Source organism: Lycium ferocissimum, chromosome 3 (genome assembly GCF_029784015.1).
Source record: "Lycium ferocissimum isolate CSIRO_LF1 chromosome 3, AGI_CSIRO_Lferr_CH_V1, whole genome shotgun sequence".
Taxonomy (NCBI): domain Eukaryota; kingdom Viridiplantae; phylum Streptophyta; class Magnoliopsida; order Solanales; family Solanaceae; genus Lycium; species Lycium ferocissimum.
In genome coordinates, this window is record NC_081344.1 from 28,323,543 (window position 1) to 28,335,313 (window position 11,771).

An 11,771-nucleotide genomic window follows, 5' to 3' on the forward strand; every position below is an offset into this window, starting at 1 on the left:
AGGCCCTCGTTAACGTGGAGTAGTTGTTGGAACAAGAAAACCATCCGTTCTTGCAGAGAGGAACCTTGGCCGAGAAAGAGAGTTGTGAAGTCAAGTGGAAGAAGGTAAGGTTCTATCCTCCTTTACATGTTTTATGGATGTTTTGGACGTGTTGTAGCGTATGGAAACGGATGAAAATCATGAAATGTTGTGTGTGGGTGTGTGGCCGTGAGTGGTCGCTTTGGTGTAGGAAGAATGAATCAAATTTACCTAGTATTTTGGTTGTTGTTGTGATGGATTCTATGATGTAAAATGAAGGTTTAATGATTTAAATGGAGTTGTAAATCGTGTGGGCTGTTTTGGAAGCTAAGGTGATTGTAACATGATTTCTTGTATTGATGAAAATGATAATGCTAACGTATGGAATTGTTGATATAGTTTATGAATTTGGAAGAAGAAAATGTGTTATCGATGTTCCTAATGTAGTTGGAAGATTTCGGGTGGAATGGCCTATTGTTTGGGTTGTTTTGAATATTGTATGGATTGCTTGGAATGTTCTTAAATCATGTGTGGATGGTTGCGGATTAGTAACCGAATATGTGAGCATCGGTATTGAAATGATCGTATGTAGTTTATTTGAATATAAATGAAATGTTGTCGAATTGTGTAGAAAGGAATTATTAATGTTAGAATGCGTTTTGAATCACTTATGGATATTGTTAGTATGGTTGTTGGTTTGGTTGTTGTTGATTTGGCCGAGTTGAATTCTCGGGGATGTTGAAGTTATAGGGGAAATCCGCCGAAATTTTTGTAGACAAAGTGTTAATTTGGAATCGGATTCTTAAGTGTTATGACTAATGGTTGATACCTAATGACATTATTGTAGATCGTGAGAAGTCGAGACGTAAGTTCGGATTAGCTTAGGAGGCGGCTAAGGTATGTAAAGCTCAACCTTTCTTTCTTTGGCATGTCTTAGTTGAAAGTAAGTTATGACACGAATCTCGAGGTAATTCTATTCTGGTGATCCGAGCATGTTTATGATTCTTATTTATTTCTTGATATTCGTATTCTTAATGTGGTCAAACCATGGTCCTTATGTTTTTGTATAATTAAATTTCAAAAGTTGTATAAAGGTTTTGTTTTCAAAAGAGTTTTGTTCTTAAATGATTCCGAAACTACGAACGTCGTAACTTTCACGAAAGGCTCGGATCGCTTCGATTTGTTCGTGGAAAGTCTAAAGTGAATAATGTTTGTAACCTTCCGAGGCGGCCCTCGGATTGGTTTGGCGTAAGACTATGATAACATGATTATGGTTTGAATATGACTATGATCCTGATTGGTTTTGTTAATACGTTTATGATGTATGCTATGTTTCCGAATAACGTCCGAAAGATATTTGATATAACTATTGTCCGACTTTCAAATGATATTCGTTTAGACTACTTCATTGAGTCTTTGAGATGTTTTAATTGCATATGGTTTCTCACTACTCTTGCTCGTGCAAGCCCTCAATATGTCTTTCACCGCGTCCGGGCCGGGACACGTATTCGTGCACATTCCATTGCATTATTCACCGCGTCCCTCACTAGAGGCCGGGCACGTTATATATATATATATATATATTATATATATATATGATGATGATGATGGGGATGGCGGCCGGGATGGCATACCGAGTCCCTTGCTAGCGGGGCCGGGACACGCTATTCACCGAGTCCCTCACTAGAGGGGTATATATATATATATATATATATATATATATATATATATATATATATATATATGCATGATGATGATATGATTTTATTTACCGCGTCCCTCATTAGAGGGCCGGGGCACGTTATATGTACACTTTATATATGTATATCATGATTTTACGCACCGAGTCCCTCGTTAGAGGCCGGGACACGCTATATGTTTTTACGATGATTTTATGACATTGACATGCATGATATATGTTTTCAAAAGGCAAGTCTTATGATTTTTTGTACTCTTTACTTCGGTATGATCCCGCTTACTACATTTCATGCTTTACATACTCGGTACATATTCCGTACTAACCCCTTTCTTCGGGGCCGCGTTTTCATCTTGCAGCGCGGTACACCCGATGAGTGAAGATATTAGTAGAAGATGTTCCGGCGGGATTGGCGAGCTCCATTTTCTCGGAGTCTTTGCCGAGTCGAGTATTATGTTATGGTTTCATGTTCCATGTTAGAGACTTTGCGAACGTTGTCGTGTGTATAGTATGTCGGTTATGAGCGGCTATAAGCCGATGTATTATTACGCATTTATTATAAGTTTTATATATACGATTATTTTTTTGATTTGAAAAAGTATGAAAAGCATATTGTTTTGAAAAATCTTTCATTATGTATTTATGTTATGATCTTGAGGGCCAATATGATTATGAGTGTCACGAGAGTCGGCGGGTTCGCTCGGCCCTAGGTAAGGGTCGGGTGCCCATCACGCCTATCGGATTAAGGGTGTGACAAATTGGTATCGAGCGTTCGTCCTAGGGTTGTTATGCAAAAAGTCGTGTCCGTAGAGTCCTAGTTATGGTGTGAAGCCGGCCACATTTATAAACAGGAGGCTACGGGGCATCTAGGGTGGTTACTCTTCTTTCACCTCTTAGATCGTGCCATAGAGCCAAGTCATAGGAGATGAGATTCTTGTTACTAACTTTTGATTTTAGCAGAAGAATGGCGTTGACAGAAGAAGGCGACTAACGGTATTGGAAGTTACAAAGCACGCAGGTAAGCAAGGGTACGAAAGATATATGCCGAGTAAGGCATTGACGTGCGATTGAAATGTAAGGTTGGGAAGTGAAAAGGGAAGTAGGAAGGAAAGTGTAACAGGTGTAGTTGAAGTTGGACGTACGAGGTAAGTTAATTGTCTTCATACTATTGCGAATATTGGGAGCCCTGTGTGGCCGTGATATGATATGATATATACATATATGTGATGGCCCTGTGAGGCATTGTTGGTATTTCCTGCGTGCAGGTTTTGGGATAGTAAGGAATACAGAGGAAACTCTGCCAAAATTTTTCTGGGAATAATATAAGAATGGGATGTAAGTTTGGAATATGTTTTGATGGAAGTTGACTGAGCCGTGAAGTATGGCTGCCTTTAAGAATAAGTTAACCGCGAAATTTGTGATAATAGTAAATAGGAGGTCGATGAAGATATGGTAACAAGGAATTTGGAACGGATTGGGGATGTGGATACCAAAAGACTTGGAAGAGATCATTTAGGTTCGGATAGAGTAATATGTTAAGGCATCGGCGAGTCGATAAGTAGAAGAAAAATATGATGAGATTATATTTAAAGAAAATAATGATACGATTAAGACGAGAGTATGAAGGAAAGGAATTGTGACGGATAGGAATGTATGGCTAAAACAACGGGGAAACGCGTTGTGAGGACGTTTGAATATGTTAAGATCTCAATTACCCTAGATTATGTGACGAAGGTTATGCGGTGAGGTGGACGCGATCATAAGGCGTTAAAGCGTCGTATTTCATCAAAGTTTTAAAGTTAAGCGTGCTGGAGTGAGAGAAATTTTGGGATGGGTGACCCCCCTGGGAAGTTTTTTGAAAGTCTTACAAATTCAGACGTAAGAGGCAAATGAGAAGCTAGATTAATCTAAGGAAAATTAGAGTCTGCGGAGTGGGCAGAAACCTTAAGAGGTCGAGTAGGACGGGGTGGATTAGGTCGGTGAAAAGAGGGAGTTAATGGAAGGAAGGAATAAGAAGGAAGCGAGACAATAGTGTAGTAATAGGTTATAACGTGTATAACGGAGGATACGAGTGCCATAAGTGTCGGGACGGCGGAAGGCCAAGTTATAGGAAGATGAGAAACAAGATAGAATAAATGTCGAAAATGACTGGCGTGTTACGGATAAACGTGGGTGAATAGAATACGTTTTGAAAGTGAGAGAAGGATTATGCAGGAGTAGTGTGTTCTGAGAGACACAGAGATAGCATAAGATTCCTCGTGTGTAGAATAAAAGACAGACATAAACGGAAGAAACGACAAGGGGATGCCAAAGAAAGCACCAAGGTATGCCGGGATAAAGATAATATTCCGAGAGACCTTTGGATACTTATTGTCGGAATAAGGGTATTGCCTAATTGGGATCGGAAGTAAGGACATGAGGCAAGTATAATTAGATAATGATATAAGTACACCCCTAAAGGGGGGAAGCGGGTGAGAGGAAATGCAAGGATGAAATAGGAATAATTGACACGGTAATGTGTTTGATACGGATGTCTGAGCTACAATGAGACCCCCTTACTGAAATAAGTTAGTGAGATCGGAAAACCAGCAATAAGTGGATGAAAGTTAGGATGGTATTTAAGGCAGTGTGAGAAGTTTTTGCAGAGACTTTGAATGACAGGACGCTAGGAAGTGGACGTGTAGGAGGGAAAGAGTATGACAAGAGGATGGTATTGAATAACTTAAGAGATAGTATGAAGGATAGCGATGCCATACTAGATTAAGGGCCAAGATGTTGGCTATAAAGTTGTTCGCTAATGCTATTGCAACTTGTAAGTGATAAGAAGAGGGAGTAGGAAACCCTTACGGTAGGAAGTGAGGAAGTTAAGAGTGACCAAAGGAAGGGAAAGAAATATGACAAAATAGGACGAGCGGGAATTAGTATGAACAAGAAATGCAGCGCAGGACGAAAGAACCATGTCTAAGATTGAACGTCGTATGTAAGTTGTACAAGGACAGTGATGCCACCTGTAAGTATTGGTATGCTAAGAATAAGACTAAGTAAGTATTTGGTAAGAAGAGCGAAGGTTTAGCAAGGACAATGCAGTTGTGATATTTCGGGGACACTACAGAAAAATGTAACGATGGATTAAGCCAATCACTAAAATAGCATTAGTGCGGAGGACGGACGAGGCACGGCTATGGTTGAACTAAGGATCTGTCTCGATACCAGAAGTAAGATAAGAGAAGGGAAAACAAGGTAGGACATGAGGATTAGTAAAGCGGCGCCGAGGTATTTCTTGGGCTAATCTGAACACCTTCGCATATTCTTACGGAGATTGCAACACAATGTGTGACAGGAGAGTAAAGCGCGAGAGAGATCTTCGAGCTAAAGGTACAAAAGGGTGCTAGCAAAGATAGCGAACCCAAGAGGGCTCTTGGAATGACAGTGGCAGTTGTAGTAAAAGAACAACGATTAGTAGTTGGAAAGATTTTGGGGGAAAGAGAGAATGCTGCCCCCACGAATGGGAATAAAGGAGTCCACCGGGTGTTAGAAGGAGGTTTATAGACCACTAGTAATCTAAACATGAGAGCACACGCTATGGAATCACATGAAGCATCAACGTGAAGCTGTACCCAACTATGATAATAAAAAGTCTGCATCGGAAAGCTAACAAGGAATAAGGACTGACGAAAGGATATCCAAGACTACAATAATGAAGATAAAGATTTGAATAAGAGGGAGATACTAGCTAAATTCCGGTCAAATACTCGAGGGCTGAGAGGTGGAAAAAGTGCATTGCAGGCAATAAAGGGATTAAGTAAGAATGAGGAAGGAACGTAATCGATAGATGAGATCGTATGCCGCGGTGATAAAGGGAACCCCCCCCCCCCAAGATCCTTAGAAGACCTTACGAGACTAGTTGAACATTCGAGGACGAATGTTCTAAAGGGGGAAGGATGTTATATCCTCGTATTTTGTACATTTGGATATTTCGAGTAATGGCGGAAAGTTAGGGACAAGGTTATATTTTTTTTTTTAAGAACGCATAAGTTGCATATTCATTTTTATTGGTATGGAGCATTAAGGGTAAATTTGGAATAAGGAAATTAAGGGCTAAGAGTTGAAAAAAAATTATTTCATGAAGTGGCCAAAGGGGCCATGTGGCCGTGAGGTGGACATGGGTCCCACCCATGGTTGGCCAATTAATTCAAGCCATTAAAGGGGATATGTGTTCATCTTATATTGCAAGATATATAAATATGTAGGCAAAGGATGACCAAGTCAAGGAATTAGTCATCTTTTTCCACTTAAAGAAAAATCTAGAAAATTTGAGAAAATTGGAGAAAAAAAAAGAGGAGAAGCTTGCACATGACCGGCCATGTGCATGCAATTATATATATATATATATATATATATATATATATATATAAGTAAGGACAAGGCAAGACCATTCTTCATTTTTCCACAACTCTAGAAAATTCAAGAGAGAGGCAAAAGAGGAGAAGAGCGTTCGGCCATGGCTGGCCGAATGGATGCCCTTGGGAATGGATGAGAAAAATTATTTTCTTCTTGTCTCTCTACTAATTGGAAGGCCCTCGTTAACGTGGAGTAGTTGTTGGAACAAGAAAACCATCCGTTCTTGCAAGAGGAACCTTGGCCGAGAAAGAGAGTTGTGAAGTCAAGTGGAAGAAGGTAAGGTTCTATCCTCCTTTACATGTTTTATGGATGTTTTGGACGTGTTGTAGCGTATGGAAATGGATGAAAATCATGAAATGTTGTGTGTGGGTGTGTGGCCGTGAGTGGGTTGCTTTGGTGTAGGAAGAATGAATCAAATTTACCTAGTATTTTGGTTGTTGTTGTGATGGATTCTATGATGTAAAATGAAGGTTTAATGATTTAAATGGAGTTGTAAATCGTGTGGGCTGTTTTGGAAGCTAAGGTGATTGTAACATGATTTCTTGTATTGATGAAAATGATAATGCTAACGTATGGAATTGTTGATATAGTTTATGAATTTGGAAGAAGAAAATGTGTTATCGATGTTCCTAATGTAGTTGGAAGATTTCGGGTGGAATGGCCTATTGTTTGGGTTGTTTTGAATATTGTATGGATTGCTTGGAATGTTCTTAAATCATGTGTGGATGGTTGCGGATTAGTAACCGAATATGTGAGCATCGGTATTGAAATGATCGTATGTAGTTTATTTGAATATAAATGAAATGTTGTCGAATTGTGTAGAAAGGAATTATTAATGTTAGAATGCGTTTTGAATCACTTATGGATATTGTTAGTATGGTTGTTGGTTTGGTTGTTGTTGATTTGGCGAGTTGAATTCTCGGGGATGTTGAAGTTATAGGGGAAATGCTGCCGAAATTTTTGTAGACAAAGTGTTAATTTGGAATCGGATTCTTAAGTGTTATGGCTAATGGTTGATACCTAATGACATTATTGTAGATCGTGAGAAGTCGAGACGTAAGTTCGGATTAGCTTAAGAGGCGGCTAAGGTATGTAAAGCTCAACCTTTCTTTCTTTGGCATGTCTTAGTTGAAAGTAAGTTATGACACGAGTTTCGAGGTAACTCTATTCTTGCAATCCGAGCATGTTTATGATTCTTATTGGTTTCTTGATATTCGTATTCTTAATGTGGTCAAATCATGGTCCTTATGTTTTTGTATAATTAAATTTCAAAAGTTGCATAAAGGTTTTGTTTTCAAAAGAGTTTTGTTCTTAAACGATTCCGTAACTACGAACGTCGTAACTTTCACGGAAAGGGCTCGGATCGCTTCGATATGTTCGTGGAAGTTCTAAAGTGAATAATGTTTGTAACCTTTCCGAGGCGGACTCGGATTGGTTTGGCGTAAGACTATGGTCCCTATGGTTTGAATATGACTGTGATGGTTTTGTTAATACGTTTATGATGTATGCTATGTTTCCGAATAACGTCGAAAGATATTTGATATAACTGTTGTCCGATTTTCAAATGACGATTCCGTTTAGACTACTTCATTGAGTCTTTGAAATGTTTTAATTGCATTTGGTTTCTCACTACTACGCTCGTGCCGGCCTCAATATGTCTTTCACCGCGTCCGGGCCGAGCAGGCATGTATTCGTGCACATTCCATTGCATTATTCACCGCGTCCCTCACTAGTTATATATATATATATATATATATATATATATATATATATACGTTATATATATATATATATATATGTGATGATGGGGATGGCGGCCGGGATGGCATACCGAGTCCCTTGCTAGCGGGGCGGGACACGCCTATTCACCGAGTCCCTCACTAGAGGGCCGGGTACGTATATATATATATATATATATATATATATATATATATATATATGATGATGATATGATTTTACTTACCGCGTCCCTCATTAGAGGGCCGGGGCACGTTATATGTACACTTTATATATGTATCTTATGATTTTACGCACCGAGTCCCTCAATAGAGGGCCGGGACACGCTATATGTTTTTACGATGATTTTATGACATTGATATGCATGATATATGTTTTCAAAAGGCAAGTCTTCCGATTTTCTGTACTCTTTACTTCAGTGTGATCCCGCTTACTACATTTCATGCTTTACATACTCAGTACATGTTCCGTACTGACCCCCTTTCTTCGGGGGCTGCGTTTCATGCCGCGCAGGTACACCCAGATGAGTTGAGGATATTAGCAGAAGATGTTCCAGCGGGATTGGCGAGCTCCATTTTCTCGAGTGCTTTGCCGAGTCGAGTATTATGTTATGGTTTCATGTTCCGGTTAGAGACTTTGCGTACGTTGTCGTGAGTATAAGATGTCGATTATGTAAACGGCTATGTAAGCCGATGTATTATTACACATTGTATTATAAGTTTTATATGTTACAGATTTTATTTGATTCGAGAAAGGTAAAAAGCATATTATTTTCTGAAAATCTTCCATTATTTACTTATGTTATGCTATGAGGGCCCAATATGATTATGAGTGTCACGAGAGTCAGCGAGTTCACTCGGCCCTAGGTAAGGGTCGGGTGCCCATCACACCCTATCGGATTAAGGGTGTGACACGTCCGAATCAAACGCTACTCACTCTTTATTTTAGAGAAACATCTTGATTATATCGGTCATTGAGATGGATATGAGAGAACTTATATGTTGGAAGATGAAGAAGAAGAAAATGGGAGAATTAGTGTTGGCGGCGGTGGTATTTGCACTTCAGATTTGGAGACGTTACTTGTATGGGGTATCTTGTGAGATTTATACTGACCATCACAATTTATAGTACATATTTAATCAGAAGTACTTGATTTGATAAAATGTAAGTGGCTTGAGATCCTTAAAGACCATGACATCACTATTCATTTATCATCCAATTAAGGCAATGTTGTGGCGGATGCCTTTGAATTACCAACGAGCCAACAATAAACACCAGAAATCCAGTGATTTGACTCAGAAGATGGTTATTCCCGAGTGAAAGTGGGAGCGTATCCGTAGTGGTAGACTTACCATGTACCTTGAGGAAGTTTGACACAGTCTGGGTCATTGTTGATAAGTTGAAGAAGTCAACGCACTTCATTTCGATCAGACCACTTACTCTTTGGAGAAGCTTGCTTAGATTTATATCCAGGAGGTAGCTCACTTGCGCAGGGTGTCCATCTCTATCATTTCAGATAAGGAAACATAGTTCACAGCTCACTTCTAATGGTCTGTGTAGCGAGAGTTGGGTACACAAGTTGAGTTTACCACAACTTTTCACCCACAAACTGATTGTCAGTCTAAGAAGGCTATTCAGATCTTTGAGGATATGTTGAGGGAATATATTACTAACTTTGGAGGTTATTGAGATTAACTCTTGGCTTTTTGCAGAGTTTGCTGATAATAATAGTTCCCAATCCAACATTCAAATGGAGTCGTACGATGCTTTATATAGTAGGAAGTGTCGCTCCCCCGTTGGTTGGGTTAAGCTCAATGAGGGCAAGTTATTGGGCATAGATATGGTAAAGCATGTGTTGGAAAAGGTCAAGACGATTCAGGAGCAACTTTGTACAACTTAGAGTAGGAAAAAAGGTTATCTTTGGGTGGAAAGTTGGTAATTATTTAGTGTCCATAGAGGGTGATAAGGTACTTTTAAAGGTATCCTCTATGAAGGGTGTGATGCGGTTGATCAACAAGAAGGGAAAGAAAAGTCCAAGGTTCATTTGGTCATTTAAGGTTTTGGAGCAAGTTGGAGAGGTGGTTTGACATGAGTATATCTCATATTTCATAAATCCATGTCAGAAGTATATTGAAGATAAGTCTCATATGGTGTAGTCGGATATGGTACAAGAACTTGACTATGAGGATGAGGAGTTAGCTTTTGTGGACATGTATATCTGAAAGCTAAGGCAAAAGAGATAGCTCCGCAGTACTGTTGTACACTTTTAAATCTGCTGGAGGACTAACGTTTGTTTAAGAGGCAATAATCTAACAACCCAACCTCTCGTTTCGAGTGTTAGCATCACATTTTATGTTTTAAGGGCTTATATAAGTTGTTTGTATATTTTGGAACTTGTTCGTATGATTTGGATTGAAATCCGAGAGCTCCATGGTATACCGATATGTTTTTGGGCTTAAGTCATAGATGGTGCAGAACTAACCTAGTGCGCTGCAAATGCGGACACCGGGTTTGCATTAGCAGTCCCTTGGTTGGGTTGGGTTCGCTTTTGTGACTCTAGCATCGCAACTGTGGTAGTCGCATTTGCTTATGTCTGACCGCTTCTGCAAAAGCTCAGGATCATGCAAGGCTTGCATTTTACGGAGCGTCATCTGCATTTGCGATGGAGACTTGGGTATAAAAGCTAAGTGCAACGATCCGTTTGGTCATTATAGTGCTTTTGACGCATTTACCCCGTTGACTCATTCCTGAGCCCTATTAGTGTGATTTTGACTGCGTTTGGGATGGGTGATCATTTTCAAAAATCATTTTGATGTCGAGTTGTTATAAATATAATTTATGACTATTATTAGTATGGGAATATTGTGAGAGGTTGAGGGCGAAAAAGGTCGCAAAATGGTTCATGGAAATATTTAAAAGGCTAGGGGCAAAATGGTCATTTCAGGGAATTCTCCAAAAAGGGCCATATTGGCCATGTGAAGAAAAAGAATGGAAAAAGGATGACTAAAATAATAAGTCATCTTTTAAAAAAATAATGAATAAAAGAAAGAAAACTCTAGAAAATGAAAAGGAAAAAGAAAGAAAAATCTAGAAAGAGGGGCATGTGCCCACTCACATGCAATATGGATGTGTATATATATTTGTTCATCTTTTAATTGAAGACAAAGCAAAAAAAAAAAAAAGAGAAAGAAGGAGGAGAAACCATAGGCCTATTCGGCCATGGTGAAGAAAAATTGGGAAATCTTGTCCCAAAAATTATTTTCTTCATGTATTCCCACTAATTCGAGGGTCCTCTACGATGGTCGATAATTAGTTGAAGATGGGTCATGTTTCGTCGTTTCCGTATTCAATTCAAGTGAGGAAGTTGAAGGAAAAGGTAAGATTTTATCTCTTTTTATGATGTTATGAAAGCTTGTTTATATTGTAGTATGAAGGAATGGATGGAAACTTGCACGTGTGGTTAATGGTTCGTACTAAAGTTGGTTCCCGTAATTTGAGATTGCTATGGGAGGGTGTTGTATGCATGTGTGTGGAGGCAAGATTAGTTAATTTTTATGTAGCATTTTAGTTGTTGTTGTTATGGAATTTATATTGGAATTGGAAGTTTGGTGACGAATTGGTGGGTGTTGGAAAGTCCGAATGTGTGTGTGTGTGGTATGAAATATGAATCAAGTTTTATGTAATAATTTAATTGTTGTTGATATGTATTTTATGATGCAAATGAGAATTTGATGGCTTAAATTGATGTTGGAATTGAGGCTGATTTGGGGAATATAATGTTAGTGTCGTCTCTGATTTATGAGCATAATGTTGCTAATGTGTGTATTGTTGAAATGAATTTGGAGGATAAAAATGTGTTAGTGATATTGTTTGTTGAAGTTGGAGGATTCGGGTGGTATGGGATCATTATGAATATTGT